Source organism: Leptodactylus fuscus, chromosome 2, assembly GCF_031893055.1.
Source record: "Leptodactylus fuscus isolate aLepFus1 chromosome 2, aLepFus1.hap2, whole genome shotgun sequence".
Taxonomy (NCBI): domain Eukaryota; kingdom Metazoa; phylum Chordata; class Amphibia; order Anura; family Leptodactylidae; genus Leptodactylus; species Leptodactylus fuscus.
Window position 1 is genome coordinate 178,228,014 of NC_134266.1, and position 12,926 is coordinate 178,240,939.

Here is a 12,926-nt window from a genome sequence, read left to right on the forward strand (position 1 = left end):
TTTACACTGTGCCATCAGCACTTTCTTCATTTCGCAGTGGGTTTGCATAATTTTCAGTTGGTTGTGCGCCCTTTCGGGCTAGCTTCTGCCCCTTAGGTACTTACTAATATGATGGCATCCCTAATGGCTATCCTCCACTCCAGAGGAGTTACCGTGATTCCATACTTGGATGATCTGCTAGTGAAAGCCCACTCCAAAATGGATAATCTGATCAGCTTACTGATCACCTTAGACCTCCTTCGCTGAATCGACTGGCTCAACAACAAGTCTCGTGCCTTCCCAGAATATGGAATACCTGGGCATGATCCTCGACACTCAAACCTTTGCGTGAGATCTCTCTTCGTCTTCTGTACTGAAAGGTTGCCTTCCTGATGGCCGTAACCTCTATCCAAGGTTCTCTCAGGCTGGCTGCCTTCTCCTAGAAACTTCCCTTTCTTGCTCTCCACAAGGAAAAGGTTATCTTCCGTCCGCCACTACCCTTCCTAACTAAGGTAGTTTCTTATTTCCTTATTAACGAGGACATCATTTTAGTGTCTTTCTGCCCAGACCCCAACCATCTGAGTGAGCACTTTCTTCACTGCCTGGATGCCCATTCCTTTTAATGTCACTCTTGGTTTTGGCTCAAAAATGCAGCGAATTCTGCATTAAAAAAATAGCATTTCCGCAACATGGGGCTATTGGAGTACATGTTTTAGGAGTGCACGTTTCTGATGACATAAAGTGGGCTCAACATATTGGCACTGAAATGGCATATTTAAAAAAAAAAATTACTTTTTACTGTGTACATTAATTTTGAGGAAGCACTCTTGGACTGTAAATGATAATAATACCCCTTGTTAAATTCTGTGAGTTGTATCATTTCGAAAATGGGGTCATATTTTGGGGGTGAATTATTTATTATTAGTATTGAGCGAATAGTAGATATAAATACCTAGCTCCCATAGAAATGCGTGTTAGCGGCTGGCAAATCTTCACAGTACTTAAAGGAGTTGTCCCACGTCGCATACTCACCAGCCTTCGTTGCTATAAAATCTTCTGTCTTCCGGCTTTGTTGCGTCATTGGTGGGCGGGGTCACATATGCAAAGCCAAGCGGCGAGATGCCGCTGGCCCTGCATGCGCGCTCATAGACCAGTCTAGCCTTCACAATGCGAATACAGACCCGACATCCGCCTCTCTCTATTACAGCGGATACCGGGTCTGTATTCGCATTGTAGGTATCCGGGAAGGTTTAAGACGAGACTCCAACTTGCTCGGACGTACCGTTGCTGAGATACAGCATTCCCAACACAATGTCCCCCCTTAGCCAATACAAACCTGCGAGTCTTTCACTCACATTCCAACTGCCATACACACGGTCACTCCACATGTACTATCCAACACTGATATCCAAACTGAGATACACGCATCAGAGCATTAGATACAGAGATCAGCACACAATAGCACACACCAGAGGATTAGATACACGCGTCTGCACACAGTCCTACACACCAGCTGATTAAATACGCGCTTCTGCACACAGTTCCACACACTGAAGGATTAGATACGTGCGTCTGCACACAGTTCCACATGCCGAAGGATTAGATACGCGTGTCTGCACACAATACCACACACCAGAGGATTGGATACATGTGTCTGCACACAGTACCACATGCCAGAGTATTGGATACGCACATCTGCACACAGTTTCACACACCAGAGGGTTAGATATGCACGTCTGCACACAGTACCACATGCCGTAGGATTAGATACGTGAATCTCCACACAGTACCACACTTTGGAGGATTAGATACATGCCCCTGCACACAGTACCATACGCCAGAGAATTAGATATCCGTCTCAGCACACAGTACCACACGGGGAGGGTTAGATATGCACGTCTGCACACAGTACCACACATCAGAGGATTAGATACGCGTGTCTGCACACAGTTCTACACGGCAGAGGATTAGATATATGCGTCTGCACACAGTACCACATGCCATAGGATTAGTTACGCGCATCTACACACAGTTCCACACACCGTAGGATTAGATACGCACCTCTTCACACAATACCATACAGTAGAGGATTAGATACGTGTGTCTGCACACAATACCACACGACCGAGGATTAGATATGCGCGTCTGCACACAATTCCACACGCTGAACGATTAGATACGTGTTTCTGCACAAAGTACCACATGGGGAGGATTAGATATGCACCTCTTCACACAATACTACACAGGGGAGGATTAGATACACACATCTGCACACAGTTCAACACGCCGGAGGATTAGATACGCATGTCTTCACATAGTACCACCGCCAGAGGATTAGATACGCACATCTGCACACAGTACCACATGCCAGTGGATTGGATACATGCGTCTGCAAATAGTACCACATGCCACAGGATTGGATACGTGCATCTGCACACAGTTCCACACACCAGAGGATTAGATATGCACATCTGCACACAGTATCACATGCCTTAGGATTAGATACGTGCATCTGCACACAGTACCACATGCCAGGGGATTAAATACGCGCGTCTGCGCACAGTTCTACACGCCAGAGGATTAGATATACGCGTCTGCACACAGTACCACATGCCGTAAGATTAGATACGCAAGTCTACACACAATTCCATACACTGTAGGATTAGATATGTGCCTCTTCACACAATACTACACAGGGGAGGATTAGATACGTGCGTCTGCACACAGTTCTACACGCCAGAGGATTAGATATGCGAGTCTACACACAGTTCCACACACTGTAGGATTAGATACGTGCCTCTTCACACAATACCACACAGGGGAGGATTAGATATGTGCGTCTGCACACAGTACCACACGACCGAGGATTAGATATGTGTGTCTGCACAAAGTACCACACGGGGGAGGATTAGGTACGCACCTCTTTACACAATATCACACAGGGGAGGATTACATACGCACATCTGCACACAGTTCAACACACCGGAGGATTAGATACGCATGTCTTCACATAGTACCATCGCCAGAGGATTAGATACGCGCGTCTACACACAGTACCACATGGGGGAGGATTAGATACGCGCATCTGCACACAGTACCACACATCAGAGGATTGGATACACACATCTGCACACAGTTCCACATGCCAGAGGATTAGAAACGCACGTCTGCACACAGTACCACATGTCGTAGTGTTAGATACGCGCATCTGCACACAGTACCACACGCCGGGGGATTGGATACATGAGTCTGCACACAGTACTACATGCCAGAGGATTGGGTATGCGCATCTGCATACAGTTCCACACACCAGAGGATTAGATATGCACATCTACACACAGTACCACATCCCGTAGGATTAGATACGCGTGTCTGCACACATTTCCACACATCAGAGGATTACATACGCGCATCTGCACACATTACCACATGCGGGGGGATTGGATGCATGCCACGGCACACATTACCTCACGTGGGAGGATTAGATACTTGCTTTTGCACACAGTAACCCATGCCAGAGGATTAGATACGCGCCTCTCCACACAATACCACATGCCGGAGGATTAGATACGCGCCACTGTACACAATACCACATAGGTGAGGATTAGATACCTGCATCTGCACACAGTACCACACGGGGCAGGATTAGATACATGCCTCTGCACACAATACCACACGCCAGAGAATTACATACGCATCTCAGCACACAGTACCACATGCCAGAGGATTAGATGCGCACGTCTGCACACAGTACCACATGCCGTAAGATTAGATACGTGCGTCTGGACACAGTTTCACTTGCCGGAGGATTAGATACGCGCCTCTTCACACAATACCACACCAACAAGGATCAGATACTTGCATCTACACACAGTACTACATGGGGAAGGATTAGATACGCACATCTGCACACAGTACAACACGCCAGAGGATTAGATACACGCATCTTCACACAATACCACACAGCGGAGGATTAGATACACGCCTCTTCACACAATACCACACAGGGAGGATTAGATACGTGCCTCTACACACAGTACCACAAGCCATAGGATTAGATACGTGCCTCAGCACACAGTACCATATGCTGGAGAATTATATAGACGGCTCTGCACAGAGTACCACACATTAGAGTTTTACTCCAGGTTTCCATAGCAACCCAGCCATTTTTCTTCACTGCTGTATGTCAGCTTTAAAGAAGCAGGGCACTGTGGATGACACTGTTACACAAGGTCACATACACACAGCTTTACTCCAGGTATCCATAACAACTAATCACAGGTTTTTCACTGATATCCAAAATAAGATACACATAATCACATGACGCTTATGGACATAAACACAAACAACATACAAAATACACCAGTGCAAAATTGGACAATTCTTATGGGGCCACTACACAAACAAAAAATGTAATATACCTGTGCGAAACCGGGTCCTCCTGCTAGTTTATTGTATCTTTGGGCCTATGTAAATGGCTGCCAATGCAGTGTAAATATACAAATTAGGTCTCAAATGTGCATGATGCTCTCTAAATTCTGAACCCTGTCGTATTTCCAGGCAAAAGATTAGGGCCGCAAGTAGAGTGTTTCCAAAATCAGGAAACAGCATAATACCCGGAGAACTGCCCTTTCACAGTGCCACAAGCTGGGCATGATGTATCGGCCACTTAAGTAGCAGATATCAGGGTACATTTCAATTTTCATTTTGCACAATCCACTGCACATTTCTTTTTGGAGTGTAAAAATATCCCTTGATAAATTCTATGAGGTCTGCAGTTTCCAAATTGGGATCCCTTTTTGGGGGGTTTCTATTGCATGGGTATTCTAGGGGCTCTGTAATTGTGACAGGGCATCTGAAAACTACTCCAGCAAAATCTTCCCTCCAAAAGCCAAATAGTGCTCTTCTAATTCCAAGCCTCATCATGTACCCATTTATCAGCTTACAACCACAAACGGGTATTGCTATATGCAGGTGCAAGTCTTTAACAAAATGTGAGGTGTTTTTTATTCTTTAACCCCTTATGAAAATGAAAAATTTGGGGATAAAGTGACATTTTAGTAATTTTTCATTTTCACATTCCAATGTTAATAAAATATGTGCAATAGTTGTGGATTCAAAATGCTCACAATACCTTTTGATGGATTCCTTGAAGGGTGTTGTTTCCAAAATGGGGTCACTTTTTTTTTTTTGGGGGGGGGGTTCCACTGTACTGATACTTTATACTGCAAATGAGATATGATATCTGAAAAAGATACCAGGAAAATCTGTTTTTCAAACGCTCAGGGGTGCTCCTTCTCATTGGCACGCTGCCGTCTGCCCATACATTAGTTTACATCTACAGTATATGTGGGGTATTTCTGTGCTCGGGAAAAACTGCATAACAAATTGATTAATAGATTTTCTTCTTTAACCCCTTGTGAATGTGTCAGTTTTATTATTGAGTAGTGAGAATTATTGAGAAAAAAATGTAATTTCTAAATTTCACCTCCATATTGTTTTCATTTCCGTGAAATGTGGTTGTGAATTATTTGAGGGGTGCAGTTTTGAAAATGGGGTGATTTATGGGGATTTTTAACATAGGCTTTTAAAATCCTCTTCACAGTGGTCCTTAAAATGTGGGTTTGGGAAATTTTCTTGTAAATCTGAAAAATCGTTGTTACACTTGTAAGCCTTTTAACATTTAAAATCAATTAAAGAACGATTAACCCCTTAACACAAAATGATGTACTGGTATCTCATGGGAAAATGTATCTTCCCACAAAATTAGATGCCGGAACGCCATTAGAGATCTTGCAAAATGCAGTACGTGTCCCAAGATGACCACACAGCATTAAAAGCCTCCACTTTGTGATGAAGGGAGGCAGTTAGATGCTTCAGACATCCTTCATACAGGCAATAAGCTCCGGGCCAGTATGGGGGAGATCTGCCACCAGTGGATTGCAATGAGCGTTTTATTAGCAGCAGTGCACAGATACAGGAATAGCCTGGAGGTCCTCTGACCTAGGTGTCTGGGGAGGAAGGGAGCTTAAGCAAGTAAACAGAGGGATCCAAAAGGACCTCCTGTATAAATGGTACGCCTCTCAGAAGATAACGATGGAAAAATAATAGATTTTTTTGTACCCCAAATGTAATTTTAGTCTGCAAAATCAGTAACACATAAAACTACTATATAAATATGATGTCGCCGTAATCGTACCAACCCATAGAGTAAAGGTAACATATTATTTATGTTGTATGGTGAAGAGCAAAAATTAAAAATGTTAAAAAATAATGCCAGAATTGATTTTTTTTTTAATCCATCTTGAAAGAATTAATAAAATTGTGTTAATAAGTTCTAGACACCTCAAATTGTTGTAATTAGAAAATGCATCTCATTCCACAAAAAAACAAGCCTTTATATGGCGACATCACAAGAAAAAAAATAGCTTGTACAATGTGATGATCAAAAAAAAGAAAATCACCATATCCTTGGGACAAAATTGGTTGCAGCAGGAAGAGAATGTATAAGCTGTGCAAGCGTATATTTAGAGCTAACAATGGAAAAGTCACCAGAAATTACCCCCCACCCCAAATCATAGGAGCTACAGGGAAAATTGTAGGGAACTTGGTGTTCCCAATTCACTCTGAACATTTTACGTATTTACTTTTCATCATCTGCTATGCATTTACATATGGGATAGTAATACTCACTATATCCCTTGATAAAATCTTTAAGGGGTGTAGTTTTCAAAATGGGGTCACTCTCTAGGGGATTCATTTACTTGGCACTTCAGGGGCTCTGCAAACATGACATAGTGTCCAAATACAAAACATCTAGTGGGAAAAGGAGAGGGAGTGAAAAGAAAAAATAAATTGCTGGAGTAGCAAACTGAAGAGAGAGGGAATGGGAGGAATTAAGAAAGAAAGCAAAAGAAGATAAAGGGAATAGAATAAGAAAGAGAGAGAGACAGGCTGTGGAGTCTAGAAAAATGGGAAGACAGAGAGAGAAAAGACAGTGAGCATTTTTAACCCCCAAATGTTGCATGAATTTATCTTCAGGACATGAATGCGCAGCTGATGGTGAAAGGAGAAAAATGAATTTTTTTCAGGACTACATCATTTCAGTACATAATATGTTGTGTCCAATTTATATCAGAGATGAATGATCCATATGCTGTTGTGTCCGGGATACTTTCTTACCAGTTTTTGAAGTGTGTGTCTCTGCTTGCCCAAGCTGGGAACAAAATATCTGGCACTGAAATAGTGTAGTTTTGGAAAAATTGCAATTTTCACTTTTCTTTATCAGCTGCACATTCATTTTTGGAAATTTAATTAATGCAACACCCATGGGTTAAAAATGCTTGCTACACCACTTGATAAATCCCTTGAAGAGTGTAGTTTCCAAAATGGTATAACATGTCTACAAATTCTACTTTACTGGCAATTCAAGGTCTTTGAAAAAGGTGCATGACGTCCAAAAACCAAACTGTGTTCCTTCCCTTCTGTGCCAGCTGTTCCAAACAGCAGTTTATACCCACAAATGGCATTGTTAAGTATGTTATCTGGGTTACAACAGTGTCATACATTTGGGCATACACTTCTGTTTGGGCACACAGTGGGGCACATGTGAATGAGCCCTATGTGCTTTTTAAAGGGGCTCTATCAGTAAAATTATACTGTATGAGCCCCACATATGCGTGAATAGCCTTTAAAAAGGCTATTCAGACACCACTAATCTTATTTTAAACCCCCGTCCCGTTTTAAAATAAAACTATAAAAACTTATAGGTAAATCATACCTTTGTATGCACGGGGGGCGTTCGTGCACGATACGACATCATCTTCTGGCACGCCTACCTTTTCTTTCTTCTTCTTTCGGTGACACCCTCCAGTCCTGTCTCATCCCCAGCTTCATCTTCATCTTCTTCCAGCGGTTCAAATCCAAATGGTTGAAATCCGGCGCATGCGTAGTAGCGCTCCCTCCGGAGCTACTGCGCACACTCCGGCGGCACTGCCATTGAGAAAAATGGCGCCAGAGTGTGCGCAGTAGCTCCGGAGGGAGCGCTACTACGCACGCGCCGGATTTCAACCATTCGGATTTGAACCGCTGGAAGAAGATGAAGATGAAGCTGGGGATGAGACAGGACCGGAGGGTGTCACCGAAAGAAGAAGAAAGAAGAGGTAGGCGTGCCAGAAGATGACGTCAGTGCACGTTCAGGTATGATTTACCTATATGTTTTTATAGTTTTATTTTAAAATGGAACGAAGGTTTAAAATAAGATTAGCGGTGTCTGAATAGCCTTTTTAAAGGCTATTCACGCATATATGAGGCTCATACAGCAAAATTTTGCTGATAGAGCCCCTTTAACCACTAATTTAGATACCGTATATACTCGAGTATAAGCCAACTTTTTCAGCACAGTTTTTATGCTGAAAAAGCCCCCTTCAGCTTATACTCGAGTCAGTGTCCAACAAAATGAAGCACACAGCACAGGACTGCAAGGACCTGCATAAATTAAGTGAAGGGGGAGTGTCCTTCAGTGGTTGCTACAGTAATGATATAGGACATTCCCCCCCCTTCACTAACAAGAGAAATGAAAGCCCGGGAGGCAACAGGTCCCTGCTCCTGTGTCTGCATCAAGGAGAGTTCACACAGTAAAGTGAAAGTAAAACACACAGGTACATACTGGAGTTACAATTCCTATTAAAGTCAGGCATTTGGGGTTATTAATTTAGTTTTAGTAACTCCATGTGCCTCACATTAATAGCAGTTAACCCTATCATGTCCCTCACATTAACCCCTGTGTGCCCCATATAAGGGTTACTAATATGTAAGACATATGGAGGTAATAATAAAGTGCCTTTATAATGTTTAATGTAATAATGATTACCTCCATGTCTCTCACATATCAGTAACCCTTATGTGAGGCACACAGGGGGCTAATGTGAGGGACATGATGGGGTTAACTACTATTAACCTGAGGCACATGGAGTTATTAAACTGTAATACACATGACCAGACTTTTAATCTGCAATGGTGCATAAAATTATGGACTATTACATTTCAATGGGTTAGTACACATAGATGCCGTTGTTTTTGCAGCTGTGTGTCTGGTCCAAATTGAAGAGCTGCAACTTATGGAGTAGGTCCTCTACCTGTCCTATATGTGTCTGCATTTGCAGCCCTATCAATTGATTTTTAATCAAAGATCAGTTAATGTAATTTTATTGGTATCTATTTAAATTTTTGAAATTTTCCAGTAGCTGTTGCATTCCCCCCAGGCTTATACTCGAGTCAATAAGTTTTCCCAGTTTTTTGTGGTAAAATTAGGGGCCTCGGCTTATATTTGGGTCGGCTTATAAGATAAGATAAGATAATCCTTTAATAGTCCCACAATGGGGAAATTTCAGTGATACAGTTTCATAGATGGTACAGTAGTATATAACAAGAGAAAAACACATACAGCTCATGGCAGATAGAGAAATCCTAGGAATCATAGCAACTAAAAAGGAAAGAAACACAGACACACTGCAGGATCATTTAGTTCTCTGTGCGGATTGATGTTAATAATACAGCCGAATGTGGTTGGGGGACACGAGGAGGGGGTCACAGCATGTAGATATAACAAGCAGAAAACATTTTTGCAGACGTGGGGGACATATGTAGCTATCATGATAACATGTGGTAGTTCCTTTGTTAGGTGGTGAGATCTCATGCTCACAGCTGATAGTTTGGTATCTTGTATCAGCACTATTGTCCATTAACCACAAAAATGCCCCAAATGTCCTTCATCACAAGCCCTCCTCCTCCTTTCTTCTTACGACTGTGTTCTACTGCCCAGAGAGGTCTGAAGCCGTCCAGATAGACAGGGTGCTGCTCTCTTGCCAAGCTTCCATAACTCCTGGGGTGGGTGGGTGATGGTAGGTTCCTAGGTTGTAACAGAGTCCCACATGTCCACAGTAATAGAAAGAAATACCAGTCAGCTTAGGCATCTTCACACATCAGCAATAGACGCCAAAAATCATCTCCTTGAAGGAAGAAGTCCGCATTTCCATGTAGGTTTTTCTGCATGCCGCATGGTGTCCATGCAGTCCTTAGCTCCTGGGGGGATGGTAGCAGGCACATGTGTACACACAGGAAACCAGCTGAACCAGGTCTTGAGTCATTGTCCATGCTTTACAATAGAAACAAAATACTCCACAGGGTCTTCCATTCGATTTATAGTTGCTAATTCATATTGCTAGTTTGCTTGGTTACAGGATTCTTGAAGATACTGAGAAAAAGAGTGAGAAAGGAAAGAATAAAGGTTGCTCCTAGCTTGGAGCCCTGTATCGAGGCAGCCACTAAGGGCGCCAGGAAGTAGGAGTATATACGGTAGTTGGTTTTTGGGACACGATGTAGCATTTGATGAGACCCTAAGATTGCACTACAAAATGGGGTCATTTTGGGGGGTTTCTACTGGCACCTCTAGGATTCTGCAAAATCCCTCTAAATCAATACTCCTAAAGCTAAAAAGCTAATAACTCTCTCCCTTCTGAGTCCTGCTGTGTGCCCAAGCAGCAGTTTTCGTCCATATATACAACTTCTTTGTAACCAAGATAACTCACTTAATAGTTTTAGAAGTGCATGTCTCTCATGACACTAAGTAGGCACAACATCTTTGTTCCCCCTTATATTCATCTTGACCTTGGAACCCTTCCTACGCCATGTTAGGGTGCATCCAGATATTTCGGGCATGGCCCACCCCACCTGTCTTTATAAAGTTGTGGTGTACGCAGATGATCTGCTGTTTTTCCTCTCTTCCTCCCATGTCTCACTCCCCATTTTAATGTACTCCTTCCAGGAATACTCCAGCTCTCTAATTTCAAGATCAGTTTCTTAAAGGCAGAGGCCCTTAACATTACACTCCCTGCCTCTCAGGTCACCTCCCTGAGCCAATCCTTCCCCTTCCACTGGGCGGCCTATACTATAAAATATTTGGGGGTCCATCTCACGCCTGACCCGAAAGACTTCTTTCATTACAACTTCCCTCCTATACTAGCTTCTATCCATGCCAACTACAACAGATGGTCCGCTGGAACATTCACCTGGTTTGGGAGATGCACCATTTTGAAGATGAACAGCTTACCGTATCTCCAATATTTAATGCAGATCATTCCTATCCACATCCCCACTTCCTTTCTTCGGTCACTTACTACTGTCCAGTTGACATTCATCTGGTTGGACAGACCCGCAAGAGAAGGTAAGGCGCTCCTCTTCCACCCCAAGAGCTGCGGTGGTCTATCCTTCCCGGACATGAAGTCCTACTACTTTGCTGCTCATCTGGCACATATAGATGACTGGTGTAGACGTAGCATGTTCAAACCAATTGCACAAGCATTTTCTTCGGTCCCACTGCAAACTACCCCACCATCAGCCCCACACTTCAGATTTGTTCCTGCTCAATCATTGCGAGTCTTCAGTGAAAGTCTATAAGCAGTCTTTGCTCCGATTCTTGTTCCTCGCTGCCCGTGCTTGCATTTTGCTCTAATGGAAGTGTGTTGAACCCTCTCCCCTCTCGATTTCCTAAATACATTGCTTTATCAAAACTGTTTTGTTTGGCCGCTATCTTAATTTATTCACTTCATTGTTTATACTGTGTTTCCATGACCATGGGCCTGGTGCTGAGCTGACCTCCTCGTGATGTAGCTCCCTGCTCTCAGGGAGGAGGAGGGGGGCTGAGTGCTCAGCAGCAGCTCTGAGCTGTGTATGTCTCTGTCACAGACAAGTAACGGAGCTCCTGCTCTCAGATAGGGGAGGGGGGAGGTGAGTGCTCCGGGATTTCTGAGCTGTTTTATCTCCTGCTCTTCCACTTATCAGTCGGTTTAATTGAATTTGGCTGATAAGGGCTGAGATAGGGACTCCGATACCTCTGTATGTATTGCAAACTGACTAAAATCCAGCTCTGCTACATCAGCTTCTACATCAACTTCATACTGTGGTAATGCATTTACAACCAATCCCTCATTACTGACTGCAAACATACTGCTATGAAGGGGAGATAGCAGAGCAAGTGAAGCCCCGCCCACCAATGTACCGAGAAAACCAGGAAGTGAACAGAGCAGACAGCATGCAGGCTGCTGAACAAGCGAGTTGGTAATACCCCTTTAAGGGGTTAAAAGATTATGCCAGGGGGCCACACGGTGGCTTAGTGGTTAGCGCTGCAGCCTTGCAGCGCTGGAGTCCTGGTGTTCAAATACTGCCAAGGGCAAAAAAAAACATCTGCAAGGAGGCAAGGAGTTTGTATGTTCTCCCCGTGTTTGCATGGATTTCCATCCCATATTCCAAAGACATACTGATAGGGAAAAATGTATATTGTGAGCTCTATGTGGGCTTACAATCTACATTTAAAGAGGACCTTTCATCAGATTGGGCACAGGCAGTTCTATATACTGCTGGAAAGCTCACTGTGGGCTTTCCCGATCTGTGCCCCGGGTAAAGCGCTATCGGTCCCGGTACCGTAGAGCTTTACAGTCAGAGGGGCGTTTCTGACAGTTAGCCAGGGATGCCCTTCTGCCCAGCAGCGCCTATCGCTCTGTACTGTGGAGCGGGGAGGAACTCCCCCCTCCCTCTTCTGATAATACTCGTCTATGGACGAGCTGTGTGAGCAGAGGGAGCGGGGAGTTCCTCCCCGCTCACACTGTACAGCGCAATAGGCGCAGCTGGGTAGAAGGGCATCCCTGGCTAACTGTCAGAAATGCCCTTCTGACTGTAAAGCGCTACGGTACTGGGACCGATAGCGCTTTACCAGGGGCACATATCGGGAAAGCCGACAGTGCGCTGAATTCAGCGCACTGTCAGCTTTCCATCAGTATGTAGAACTGCCTGTGCCCAATCTGATGAAAGGTCCACTTTAAAAAAAAAAAAAGATGCCATTATAAAGCAGAGATATGGTAGATAATATTTATTAATGTATTTGGGTTTTA